Genomic DNA, 14,886 nt, shown 5'->3' with positions numbered 1-14,886 from the left:
GGCAGCTCCGTGCGCGCGTCTTCCTCGGGAACATCCACGTCTCCTGACAGTAACAATGTAAAATGTATAAAATCTACATTCGTTGCTGGTTTATCGGCGGATTAACACATGTCTTCCAAAATATAATATATATAATATGAGACCAATATCTGCCTTGCCTACTCAGTCGGAGATCTCGGGTTCGACCCGCGGCGGCCGCGTTCCGATCGAAGCGGATCCCGTGTACTGTGCGATTTCAGTGCCCATTGAAGGACCAAGGTGGTCTTAATTATTCAAAGCCCTCCACTAAGGCATCCCCCATAGCCTAAATCGCTTTGAGACGTTAAATACTCATTAACTATCTGCCGTCATTCATTCAGTATTTCATATCTTCCTCAAAGCACCTTACTATATCTTCCTTCGGCCCCGCCGGGGTGGTGCAATAGTAAGACGCCCGACTACTGTGCCGGAGTACCCGGGTTCGAACCCGACCTCGGCGGCTGCGTTTCGATGGAGGCGAAACGAAGAGGCGTCCGTGTGCTGTGCGATATCAGTGCACGTTAAAGATCCCCAGGTGGTCGAAATTACTCCGTAGCCCTCCACTACGGCTCCTCTTTCTCTCTTTCCACTTTCACTCCCACCTTCCCCCCTTCCCCTACGGCGCGGTTCAGGTGTCCACAGACACAAGTGTGACAGATACTGCGTCTTTCCCTTCCTACGAACCAACCAACCAATATCTTCCTTCGTTGCCCCATCTTGGTGGAGCAGTGGCTAGACAGCTTGACTACTGTGCCCAATAATGCGGGATTGTATCCAGGCCGTGTGCTTTGCGATGCCAGTGCACGTTAAAGAACCACAAGCGGACGAAGTTTCCAGTGCCCTCCACTACGGCGTCTCTCATAGCCAGAGTCGCTGTGGGACGTTAAACCTCATAAGCCAGCCAATTAACCAGGAAGAGAAGGTGGGAGTAAAAGAAGAAACAGGTGCTGTAAACTACTTGGGAATACGTGCGAATCACACTGACGCCTTTTCAGTTTTTTTTGTCGTTCGAAACGCATCTGGGTTCGAACCCGAGCCGTCAAAAAGTAGCCACGGAAGGTGATTCCTCTTTAAGGCGGAAGCCTTTAATGCCTCATTGTTGTCGACAGAAGGTTGTCAGCAGAGGTCACGCTTTCGAGAGCGAGAGTTAAAAATAAATTAACAAACCTTGTCTCCACCGGGAATCGAAGCTCCATCCCTTGGATACCCCGGATCATGAAACGCTCTTCATAATTCCCCTTGTCTACCGTGAGGATGATAGCAGGATTCCGCGAGTGACGGATACTGCGACGTTTCTTTCCTGTAAACGAATTATAGAAGGATGCTTTCGATGAAATGCTGGTTGTGTTCGACAAGGGGCGCGCGATGTACCGTTACAAGCCATGGCGTCACCAGGCGATTGATGCATACACGAAGCTGACCCCGCCGGGCGTCCCATCCAGGCGTCCGTGCGGCGCCTTTCATTTGCCGCTTCCTCGAACGACGCACCACACCGCAAACAGGAGCAGACCCAGTTGTTTAGGAGGCGTTATTTGTACAGCAGGCATCAGCGGCGTTTGAAATTGATTTACAAGATAGAAAAGGCGAAGTATCTGTTACAATTCTCCGCGGGGGTCCGATTGATTTATAGGAAGGGAAAGGCGTGGTAACTGTCTCACTTGTTTCCCGTGGACACCTCAACCGCGCCGAAAGGGAAGGGAGGAAGTTGGGAGTGAAAGGGGAAAGAGAGAAAGAGATGTATAGTGGAGGGCTACGGAGTAATTTCGACCACCTGGGGATCTTTAACGTGCGCTGACATCGCACAGCACACGGACGCCTCTTTGTTTCGCCTCCATCGAAACGCAGCCGCCGAGGTCGGGTTCGAACCCGGGTACTCCGGCACAGTAGTCGGGCGCAGTAGTCTCCGCGGACACATGTACCACGCTGTAAAGGAAGGGGTGAAGGTGGGGGCAAAAGAAGAGAGGGAGGTAGAGGTGCCATAACGGAGGGCTGCGATCCACCGCGCTATAATGGCTTTCGCCTCATCGCACTTTCGTGGTCCAAAGTGCCCTCTGGAATTACCACGCCGTACAGTTTCGCATCGGCGGCCTATCGTGCGAACAGCAGTGTAAACATAAAAGTAGCGTGACATTACTCTGACCAGAAATATAACCTCACAGAGGTGTTGAACCGACCCTTAACGTACCCGACGTGACTATAGATACATGGCATCTCGGATGGTATACGCGGAAACATCGGCCTTTCGCTGGCGTTCCGAAAGAGCCGAGCGCACGTGGATGACCAACCAAGCGCTGTGCAGACTCTCGGATTGCGCCGGATTGACAAGGACGAGGAAGTCCTGCGCGACGGGAAGCGCGCGTTTTCTCTTGCTTTGCTCTGCAAGCGAGCGCGGAAGTAGGCCGCACGAGGTTTATATTCGGTCACGGCCTTCTCCCTCGCCCCGCCAGACGCTGTGGCTGCCACTTCCGTCATAAGCTGCAGGCGCTGGTTCCACCACGTGTCCAGACGATTGGCGCCTTTCTGGAGCGACGTACGCCACGCGTTAGGGCGAACATGGCTGCTTCGCGGATCGAGCGCGTTGAAAGATCCTCTCCCTTTCTTCACATCGTCCGTCTGGGAATCGCATAAATGGCAGACCGTGTCGTCCCATGCGATTGACTGGCAGCCCGCGAAAATGTAGCGGAGCCATCAGCCGAATTCGTTTATGCGTCCGCGCACGTCATTGCGAACGACTGCACTTGTAAAAGTCATAGATAACATTTAATGATAAGTGGTTTACAGGAAAGGAATGGCGCAGTATCTGTCACACTTTTTCTGTGGACACCCGAACCGCGCCGTAGAGGAAAGGGAGGAAGATGAGAGCGAAAGAGGAAAGAGAGAAATGGGTGGCGTAGTGGAGGGCTCCGGAGTAATTTCGACCATCCGAGGATCTTTAACATGCGCTGAGATCGCACAGTACGCGGACACCTCTTCGTTTCGCCTGCCGGCGGTCGGGATCGAACCGGGTACTACGGCACAGTAGTCGGACATTTAAAGATTTGATTTCATAAATCAAAAAAAGTCTTCGTTGCGTCGTTAGCGAGCTAGAATTTTGTCCAGCAGGTCGAGCACGCCGCCACGCTCGTTTATGTTTTGGGTCGATTTACTTTGCGTGGCAGCAAAGAGAAAAATGTTTACCGGGTATCCGCACCCCGCAAACTTCTGTCGATTCACATACTTGCACTCCGCACTAAAGGCAGGATTCGGGTATATCTTATCCCCCCCCCCCCTCTCTTGCTAGCCCAAATGACTGAGGTAGAGGTAGTATAGTGTGCCCCGCCGGGGTGATGCAGTGGTAAGACGCTCGACTACTGTGCCGGAGTACCCGGGTTCGAACCCGAAATCGGCAGCTGCGTTTCGATGGAGGCGAAACGAAGAGGCGTCCGTGTGCTGTGCGATATCAGCGCACGTTAAAGATCCTCAGGTGGTCGAAATTACTCCGTAGCCCTCCACTACGGCTCCTCTTTCTCTCTTTCCACTTTCACTCCCACCTTCCTCCCTTCCCTTACGGCGCGCGGTTGAGGTGTCCACAGAAAAACAAGTGAGACAGTTACCGCGCCTTTCCCTTCCTATAAATAAATCAGGATCAGGAGGTAGTATAGTGTAACTGTATGTTGGACCTTTCACTGCAAGCATTGCGTGCTACACCTGCAGCTCGTCAGAAAGCTTTGAAGTGGTTCCATGTTCGACTTGAGTAACCTCGTCCGTCCGTGTCAAAAGCAAGCAGCCCCCGTGACCGCATAACACGCGAAAAGAAAAAACGCGATTGTGTATAAGAGAGGCGGAACGCGGCTTCTTCCTCAGCTCATTGAACGATGTAATAGGCTTATATACAGCGAAATAAGAAAAATGGTGGGTTAAGCGAGACCGGTTTCTCAAATGCCGAGTGTTGTGGAGATTGGCCTTTCCCTTCTCCCACTGGAGACAGCAGCGAACTTCCTTTCCAGCTCTCTCCCATAATCTACCTCGAACACTTTCCCTCGGTCTTCCTTGAGGCAACAGCGAAAAAACTCGGAAGAGGGGTACCTGCGTCATTTTGCGTGTTTATCAAGTCCGTTCAGGAAGATTTGTGTGCGGGGGGCCCTGCCTCAATCACCCTCATCCAGTCACTGCGTGAAAGATGGATCCGCGGGGGAGATAGCGGTTCAAGCGCACAGGTGCATGGGACCTCGCCGGGAGCCAGAGATATCAAGGTGACAGCGCTCCATTTGCCTGACTCGCATGTCCTGGGGATGTCCCTGATAAAGAGCTCCACCCGCTGGTAATTCCTTGGTGCTCTGTTCTTCGCGTCCACAGGTGCGTTCCGAACTAGTGGTGCGGTCTTAGCAGTGACTAGGCTAGAACCGCCGCACATGTTTTTCCTCGCCTGCTTTTCGTTCGTCGTGTGATCACATACGTACCTCATTATTTATCTCCGTGCTATTTCTTTGGTAATGCGGATTACGCCCGCATTTGACAATAACAATATCTTTCTTTTCTTTTTTTTTTTTTTTTGCGTTTGCTATTATGCCTATAGTGTCAATCTCGTATGTCGAAGCCGAGCTTCTTGAAGGCGAGAATCAGAACTTGTCGCTGGAAAGCTGCGCAAGAAACATACTTCAAGCTCTCTCATATGTACCCACATATACTCCCGTTAGAGGTGCGCATAAATAATTATTTAAGGGGTACTTAATCACGATATTTGTTAGGACTGCTGCTTGCATAAGCTCAGCCTGTGTAACCGCCGATGCTCCATCTTGAGCGATATGCTTCTTTGGTCGCCCTCTTTGCTTGCGCTTATTTCCCACTACGATAGACACGTGGTGTTGATCCCGGCTCCAATTCCAATGAGATGCAAAGTTCATCTTCCAGGACTAGCGGTTCCGGCAGGCTACCCCTACTTTACGCAGACACGTTCTTACGGCTTGGTTAAAGCGGAACTTTTAGACGGGTGTTGTCTCGTGTAATACGTCAGCTTAGACTTCATGTCGAGTACGTGTTGGGTAACAGAGCCACAGATTAAAGGTTAGGCGAAGTATCAAAGTGCGTGAACGAGAATCTGCGAGATATAAGCCGCAGACTGGAATCATTATTAACGTTGTCGCATCATACGTTTTAAGGAGGAGCTTAATTTATTTTTCTTTCACCGCAGTATCGCGTTAGTCACAAATTTCATCGCGAACACAAAGAAAACTGCTCGTCAGCGTCGACAGCGGCCTTGTTGAAACGCCTATTTATTTACTTTCCTGCCAGATTTATCAGTATAGTAGTATCGCGACACGTATATACGTTTACTATTAAGGAGTTTAAATGAATTTCACTGCCTCTTGTCCAGTTTAACGGAAGTATCATTAGCTTGCGAAAAGGGGAACTGTGTAGCGCGATAGCCTACACTTGCACGAGCTCGCTAATTTGTGAAAATGCCCAAGAGCTTCATTTAGCCTATGTGCGGTGGAGTCCACTGTTTATGCTGCAGTGAATGTCGCATGTATGCACTCAGTCAGGCAATACGTTGCGTGCTGGTACTGTGTACGTCCCTGTTGTAGCAGCTTGCTGTACTGTAACTAGCACTTTACAGCCAGGCTATATAAAAGGCACTTGAATTTCGCCTTTACATTCATTAATATGTTAACGAAAAACTGCAACTGAAGGGCCACGCTTTATTGGAGCGCTGCGAATCACTTTGGATTGAAGGGTTCTCAAAAGTCTGCCGAGATACATATAGTACCAGTCGAGTAAAACCGCAAGCGCTCCACTTACATAGGTGGACAATGTGCGGCCCGGCTGGCTTCACGGCGTACGACGTAGGTAGGAGATCTGTCACAGTCTACTTGCGCCACTCCTTAGCGTGCGTGCATTTCTTGCGCGTAGGATTCACTGAGCGTAGCCCGACTTACGGATCTCGTGCGCTACGAATTCTGAGGCGCGTACTTTTTCTGCACTTGCGTTATTTCCTTCTTGTCACGTACGTATCATTTATGGAGGACGATGTGGGACGCGCCCGCCCACATTCATTATTACCGCCACAGAGAAATCTTACACACACACACACACACACACACACACACACACACACACACACACACACACACACACACACACACACACACACACACACACACACACACACACACACACACACACACACACACACACACACACACACACACACACACACACACACACACACACACACACACACACACACACACACACACACACACACACACACACACACACACACACACACACACACACACACACACACACACACACACACACACACACACACACACACACACACACACACACACACACACACACACACACACACACACACACACACACACACACACACACACACACACACACACACACACACACACACACACACACACACACACACACACACACACACACACACACACACACACACACACACACACACACACACACACACACACACACACACACACACACACACACACACACACACACACACACACACACACACACACACACACACACACACACACACACACACACACACACACACACACACACACACACACACACACACACACACACACACACACACACACACACACACACACACACACACACACACACACACACACACACACACACACACACACACACACACACACACACACACACACACACACACACACACACACACACACACACACACACACACACACACACACACACACACACACACACACACACACACACACACACACACACACACACACACACACACACACACACACACACACACACACACACACACAGTTTCCCGTTCGTTGTTTAAAATTGCTTCTAAACAAGCTCACCATTAGACGAAGTGCCAGAACTTAAATCGACATCTATCCCTTGTTTCACATGGTAAAAGCTTTGAATTGCTGATTTCGTTTAGTGTTGCGGTGGCCAGCGAAGTTGCAGAGTACCCAAGTCATGACCCATTGTTACTAACTGCTTCTTTTCGTCAAGTTTTGCTGCACTATATACACCTTTCCCCCTCCCGGGTGCCTTCATCGTCGGCTTGCAGTGAGCGCCGGCGCGAGACCAGTTCTTCTGTCCTTGTCAGGAAAGCTGACCTGCGGGCTCGCGTAAGCCGGAAAGGAAGACGTCTGTTATTGTAGCATTCCGCAGCTCATAGCTGTGGGATAGTAGCCCATAGGTTATGCCCAGCATTTCCTCGTGAAAAGCCGCATATCAGCCGCGGGGAGGAAACATTTTCAAACGAACATACATGTCCGTGATGTCAAAGAGGATATTTGAAGCGCCTCGAATGACGTGTCCGACAGGTGTGTCGCGCAAAATCACATCAATGTGCCATCAGAGAGTACGTGTTGGCGATAATGGAACACCTCGAGGTGTCGGTGTTTTTTGGGCTCATGTACACGCCTTATATTTACTGTTTTTCGTGCGGCTGTTCCTGTATACAGTCACTTTTATGGGAGTGTAAAGCAGAGGTCGCGCAGACAGATGCCGCCACTCTTGCCCTCTTTGAACGCTGTGTAATGCTTGCTTAAATTAGCCGGCCATAGACCCGCATTCTATATATATTGGGGTGTTCAAACCAGTCTATTTGAATGAATTTTTTCTTTTCATTTAAATATGAAGAGCAGTACGTAACAGCCGTTTCTGAAAATGCATCGAAAAGGATACAAAGAGTGAAAATAATTACCGTCATAAGCTCAGCAAATAACCAAAATTTAGAAACTTTTTTTTATTCAACGGCGGTTAGCGTGCATGTTTACGTTGAAAGCCTAGACACAGTGGTAATCGAAGTCTATATTCTATTTTACATATTTTTACTAACCCGTCTATGTCTAAAATATCATATCAGTCCGTCTAATTACGCATGCGAGAATGCGGCAATTGCCAAAAAATCCCTTCCCGGGATGGCGCAGCTGTTGCGCACGGCGTTGCCCCACAAAAACATGGAGTTGTGGGCAACGGTGATCACTTATTGTTTTTGTCCAATCCTTCGATAACGCTTCGCTTTACCTCGGCGTCATGGGACGTTTTCTCAACTTCTGCTTTGTATGGTTGAACGTCCCAGGTATGGGCCACGAGAGACATTGAGGGGATGTCTGCGGCTTTATTTGGACCGCCTGTGTTACCATAAGATTCGGGAATTCGACCCCGTATCTGGCTACAAAGCATAAATGAAATGAAACCCATATCAAACGTGGACCAGTGGTCTGGCAGTTTCATCTGAAACTTTTTCTGCAATAAACATTTTCTGCAATATTTATTAATGATAAAATTCTGTTTACAATGTCCTTCAACCCGTTCCTTCCCGGCAACAGCACGCTGGGAACAGCTGGACGTCCTATGCGCTGTCGCAATCCGTCGGCGGATGCGTAGGAGAGCGGTGCGTGATGCTATGCACAGCTCGTGAAAAAGTCGTTGCCCTTGCCTTCCGCGTTAGTCACCGCCATGTGATGGCGCGCGGTTCTCGGCACGGTGCTGGGATCACAGCGCTTCGAACGTCCGTGGCGTGGTGAGCGCGGTTCTCGACGATCTCCATCAGTCGCTATGCGTTAGCGGCTGTCGTGCGGTGGCTTTTGCGAAACCGTACTCCTCTTTGGCGGAGGAAACTGGACGACTGCTTTCACAGGTACGAGCTCGTCGCGTATCTAATGCCCGCGGGAAGATGAATTGCTACCGTGTACTTGAGTGCGCTAATGTTTTCCTTGTTGCCGGTATATATGCATTCTCTCTCGACTCTTCTAGTCACGAATGCACGCAACCTGCTAACTTGAGGCTGTAAGCCCTTAGGTAATAACTACTGTAACCTCGCTTCGCTGTTTCTTATTTTACTTCCATTGCACCTTCTGCGTAGTTAGTGTTTTCATAATAGCGAGGGGAATCATTTTGCGCTAAGGAAGCTTGATGCACCAGGAAGCTGTCGCGCGAAGGACTGCGTCTGTTTCCTGTCCGTTGCTTTAAGGCAGTTTCATGTACCAGCATGGATTAGTATTACGTGGCAACAATAAACGCGAAGTGACCGAAGACGAGACAACAGCATCCAGATAAGGACAGTTTCTTTTCTTTATACGTGGAGCAAAGAGTTGCCTGATATCGCGCAAAGGCTCGACAAAAAACGGTCTTGCAAGTGGCATTACAAGTAGCTAAAGAGGCAGGAAAAGCACGCGGTCGCCGCCTGTTTTACAAATGTGTACTGAAAGCAAATGAAGCAATTACTGAACTTAATGAGCCGGACGGCTTGCAGCGTGACCAACTCCGACCTTTCCTCGATGTAAACACGTTGTCGGAGTGCGTGAGTCATTATAAGGCTTCGCACGATTAAGCAGCAGAGTTGTTTACTTCTCTTATGACATAGTGCTTGCCTCCACTTCCTGTTGTTAAACACTTTTCCTTCGCGTTCCATCTCGCCCTATGTAGTTGTATCTCGTCGCAGGATGTTATAAAGCTAGTCTCCTTTCTTTTTTTTTTTTTTTTAACTCTGTCGACGTTATTAGTAAGTATTAAATTTTAATTCGATTTATTTTACGGTGTTGAACGTCCCGATGCGACACAGGCTATGAGGGGTGTCGAAGGCTGTGGATCATTTCGACTACCTGGGGTTTCTCAACATGTTCTGACATGGCCCAGTATACGGGAGCAATTGAGTTTCACCTCTATCGAAATGCGGCCACATTTTTTCGGTTTTGTTATTTCAATCAACTGTTTTCGCATATACAGCCCTAGCGGAAAAACCGTATGAATCGCAATAACCTCATACAGATTTCTCATAAAAACTCATACTAACTTCATACAATCTCACATATTTCTCATACGTTGAATGATATTTGTATGAGATTATATGAAAATTATAAGAGTTTAGTAGGAGAAATGTGTATGCGGTTATTGTGACTGTTTTTTCGCTAGGGAGACGTGGCGTTCGGCTCAAATGACTGATTTGTACTGGTGACCACACTTTTCTCGCAAGACCCTGTCCCTGTACCGCCGCTTCGCGCAGAATGCTTTGACGCGGGATCCTTCAAGTAGGCCATGTAGACGTAAATGCATAGAGGCCTTGAAGAAGTCAGAAAGTATCTGACATTTCTGGGAGTGTCCGTTCTTTCTTGGCCACCCCCTTTCGGTTATGACGAATTCCAATCGACGATCTGGAGCGCTGTCACAATCTGCGAATGAGAGAGATATCGGCGAGTATATACTGTATATACGGACCGTACCGCCACGATTCAAACACAACCTAATGAAACATCTCTTCGGTCTCACGAAGCAAGAAAAACTTTCTCAAGATCGCCGTTCCCTAGATTTCGCTGTTAATCACGCTGGAGGATTTTATGGCGAGGGCGCTGATTATTTATAATAAACGTTATCCGCTGACCTTCCTGGCATAGCGTCTGAAAGCTGTGCTCACGTCCTGCGCTGATTTCTTCTTGCGAAGCATGCCGAGTTCACCTTGAAATTCGCGTTCCCAGCGATTCTCGTCTCGTGTTTTGCTTGTCTGGCGGAGTCGTGAAACCGAAAGGCCGATCAGATACGTAGCGGACGCCCTTGAACTCATTTGCATCGCGGACGAGGCTGCGCTGATAGGAGTTGAAAAAGAAAAAAAAAGCTTGTATATATCACGTACGCGAACGCTCCGTGCGTGCGTGTTTCTCTATATATGCTTCCGACGGCATATTCGCGCAGCCGTAAGTTTCTGCTTGCAGAATGATAGAAGAGAGCCAGAAAAGAAATATTCACGCACGTGTACCGCTTGTAACTCGAATAAACGCGAATTTTCGAGTTGCGCATGTCTCGGGTCACGCGTTTGGAACTTTGCCAAGCGAGCGCGAAACACTGAAATTGCTGGGGGGAAAAAAAAAAAAAAGAAAAAAATGTGTCGAGCGGTCATGTACAGCGTATATCTGCGATTCTGTGCAAAATGTTATTTTTTATTCTCACCCGCTGGTTGTGGTCGATGATTGCGCAAGAGCAGGAAAATAACTGCCGCGCCAGCCACGTCAAATTTTGCGCGGGTTACTTTAATGGGAGTGTCAAGTGACGCTCCTGTTTGCTTAGTAAGACTGGGTGGCCTAACAATTAAGTTATCTATTGCCTACTGTAATTAATAGATTGTTCGTGAAAGACGCGTCTGGCATAGCTTTATTTTGCGTTTCACCACCGTCTCGTATACGGTTATTCATTAAGCCGAAAAGGAAACGCGTGCCCGTCGCTCGACCAGAAGGTGAATGATACGACCTCTGTGTATGCGCATAGTCAGCCGGTGAAGTCGAGAAAGTAGCTAAAACTAATGCAGTTGATAGGCACGAAGCTTTAGTGTTGAACATGATCTGTCAATCAGCTGACGCATCGAATTCCGTAAGCATTCAAAAACTTCGAAAGCAAGGCGCAATCACATGCAGAACGGCGATGCGTTTTGACAAAGTATGTGTACGGGTTGTTTCAAGGTACTGAATACATTTTTTTTTTTAATTCCACGAAAGATACGCCTGTCGGCTCAGGTGAACTGCGTGGCAAGGTTGAAATTATAGGCGTGATACAGCGCAATAAAAAGACGATTAATTAAGATTAATAAAGCTTATTTTAGGGCATAACCACGGCATAACATTATATATTATATTATATTATATTATATTATATTATATTATATTATATTATATTATATTATATTATAATATTATATTATATTATATTATAATATTATATTATATTATAATATTATATTATATTATATTATATTATATTATATTATATTATATTATATTATATTATATTATATTATATTATATTATATTATATTATATTATGTGTCTCGAGTTTTAAAATTTATGAATAGGCATTGCGGTTTTAAATGCCGAACTTGAAAGATACGCTTTTGATAGCCAGATAACTTGTCTTGACCGCAGTGTACATTGCTAAAATGCATATCTGCGCGTAGTACCACTCCGGGAGTCTCGCAAATGTCTTATACGGCAAAAAAAATCTATTTCTTTTTATCTTTTAGTACCGGCAACCGCATTCCCGATTTTAAAAGTTCGAGATCTGATCCCGTCTTTGGTTTTGACATTCTTCAACTTAGCATTTTTGATAACACGCCCTGGAGGCAAAGAGGAAATCTGTAATCTAGTTTTATTTTTTTAACCGTCATATTATTGTATTCTCTGACGTGTGTAGGGTCCGCCCTACTGTGCGCCGCAGTCGCAGCTCGCAGCTAGAAATTTGTTTAACGCAATGGTTAGGGTTTCTCAGGTATAGTCTATCGTAACGTATCGTGAGCGTAGTTTACTCTGCTTGAGCATACGTGGGCAGGCTTAACTATTAGGCTGAATGTCCGCAATCGCACGCTAGGTTTTGACTTATTAGCTAAAACATGAATTAGTCGAATGGACTTCTGGTGTATCAATTGACGTTAACTCATCGTTGCAAGATAATGGTCGCCGCAATTAATCAGGATCTGCCGATATTTGGCACCGAAATACATGCAAGGCGGGCAGCTTTGCTCTAATATGAGAATATAGAGTGAAATGGTGAGAGAACTGTTTTCTCGACATGGCCTCGTATTCTTCTCGAACGGAGAAAAACAACTTGGGAGGGGTGGTGTTTTGTTATTCGCTGCATTTTATAGTGGTGCCGTTAGATTTCACAAGCGCCAGATTGGAGCTCCAGGAAGCGGGTGGTCTATGTGGGCACCTTGCCGCGATCACCACAACAACGTTCGCTTCTGTGTCCTTCCGCATACGTGGCATCGCTACCGCTGCTGTTGCTGATGTGTGGTCTGAGAGCCAGCTTTGTTCACACGCATATACACGCTCTTAGGCTGCGTAAGTACATTAGCATTCATGACGAGCGCCTTGCGATAGCGCCTTCCGGCTTGCAGCCACAATTATGGCCTCCGTTCGAGGACGCCATATCCGTTGGCGTCCTCGGAACGTTACCTCTGCTGCTGAAGGACGCGCATGCGTGGAGTTCGATGTAACGGCCGGAGGCATCGAGGGCGAGACCGTATACATACTTCGAACCCGGCCGCGGCGGCCGCTTTACGACGGAGTCGAAACGCGAAAGGGCGCTCATGTGGTGTACGATATCAGGTTCCGGAAAAAAGGTCCCCAGAAAAAAAGGAGGTCCCCAGAAAAAAGGTCCCCGGAGAGAGAGAGAGAAAACCTTTATTACACGTAGGAATTCAGGGCACGCAGGCCCCTGGGTCCCCGCACGAACCCACTGAAATGCAAGTGTTTATGTCCCTCAGGATCATAACACTGGCAGCCCGGCCGGTGGCGATGGTCTGCACGGCCGGGTCCTCCAAACGCAACAGGGTCTCCCAGTTCTCCCAGGTCTTCAATTGCTCTAGGCCCCGCGGGGGAGGGTCCGCCGGGCAGAGAGGGAGAGGATGTGGATTGAAGAGGCAAAGGGTTCTGGGCAAAGGGTACAAGCAGGAGTGTGGAGGTCCCCGGAAAAAAGTGCCCTTTTGCTAAGTAGGAAAGTGTCCCCAAATGGGTGAAGTCAAATGCATCGTGACGTCCATTTTTCGCCTGCCCTGGGCTCGGCTTTTCAGGGAAGAATTGCTTTGAAAAAAAAAAAAAAAAGACGTTTGGCCTAACACGGTGTGAAAACCACCGCAAGTGAGATTTTACACGATGAATTAGCAAAAGGACACTAACGACGTCGCGCCTGCTTGCTTATTTGACCTTGAATCTCCTTTTATGAGTTTAGCTTGAACCTGATTTGATATTTTTTGTTTCTCGACGGAATGGTGCTTCAGGGTGGCCATCCTAATTTCCCTATTATCACCTGTAATGCAGACGTGCCCACCGGAACGGTTGACCCTCGTGACTGAAAGATCTGCGAGGGTGTTTTAGTAGAGCTTTCTCTCGTTACCATTTACTCAAAGCTTCTACTGAAAAAAATTGTATTAAGTGTTAAGCGGGGATCCAGGCACTGGTAGCGAGAAGAACCGGAGTGGTCGTGGCTTAACTTTGAGTCAGCTGGTCCGCAAAAGCACTTCCTCTTCTTCCTTCTCGGCTATCTGCCCGCTTCCTCGGAACTTCTTCTTTACAGAAGCAATAACCTCACATTTTCTCTCACAATCTCACTCATTTCACATAAGAAATCACATATACAAGTCGCATTAATTGCATAAGGTATCATAGTTTCTTGTACATTGTCATAAATTATGTACGATATTTTATGATAATGATGTGTACCGTATGAGAGTCTATGCGATTAGATGAGATTTTATGAGGTTATTGCCCCTTGGAACTTTTGGTTTTTCAGTACTAATCAGGCATCGGAATGATTACGTCTATTATCAAAGTCAGCACAGAATGCAATGAACTGTTCATTTTTTGTTGCCAAGTTAGTTTTGGAAGGTTATATTCTCTGGACGAAATTTCGCTGCGGGGACATTTTCTCCTAGGAGTCGCTTCCTCGGAAGACTTTTCTTCCGAGGCCTAATCTTCCAGGGACGCTTTTTCCGGGCACGTTTTTACCAACACCCGCGCGGTATCGGGTCTCCGGGTGGTCGAAATTATTGCTGGAGCACTGCACACCGGTTTCTCATTCATTCTTATATATATATTGAGATGTGGATTTAATAGTTCGTTTGAACGTCTAGCGCTGCCAGTAATTCGGGCAGAGCAGGGTCGAATTGCCAGCCGCAGGGCACAGCTTCAGCACGAGAGATGGGCGCCGGAGCCAAGCGATGGTGATGGCGATGCCGCAGCATTTTCCGTTCTTTGTCTTCCTTACATTTCCCCCACGTGAAGAAGTCGCCATCCTGGCGACTCAGGGAGAAGAGACGACCAGAGGGTTGTAATATGGCTTGAGGCGACTAACGTG

General features: G+C 47.7%; 1 protein-coding gene across 3 annotated transcripts in view; it reads left to right on the top strand.

The window, feature by feature from the left end:
* LOC146191321 (uncharacterized) overlaps nt 1-14,886 on the top strand; it is a 61,404-nt gene that overhangs the window by 14,546 nt on the left and 31,972 nt on the right. The window contains exon 1 of one of the 3 annotated variants that reach the window (XM_084601863.1): nt 8,671-8,689. The exons of the other annotated variants lie outside the window; for them this stretch is intronic. The gene's annotated coding sequence lies outside the window, so the exon portion shown is untranslated. Of the gene's footprint in view, nt 1-8,670; nt 8,690-14,886 lie in introns of those variants that run through there. 3 annotated transcript variants of the gene reach the window in all.

This window comes from Amblyomma maculatum, chromosome 4 (genome assembly GCF_055883805.1).
Source record: "Amblyomma maculatum isolate TAMU_Amacu chromosome 4, ASM5588380v1, whole genome shotgun sequence".
Classification (NCBI taxonomy): Eukaryota; Metazoa; Arthropoda; class Arachnida; order Ixodida; family Ixodidae; genus Amblyomma; species Amblyomma maculatum.
This window is presented reverse-complemented; position numbering and strand designations above follow the sequence as displayed.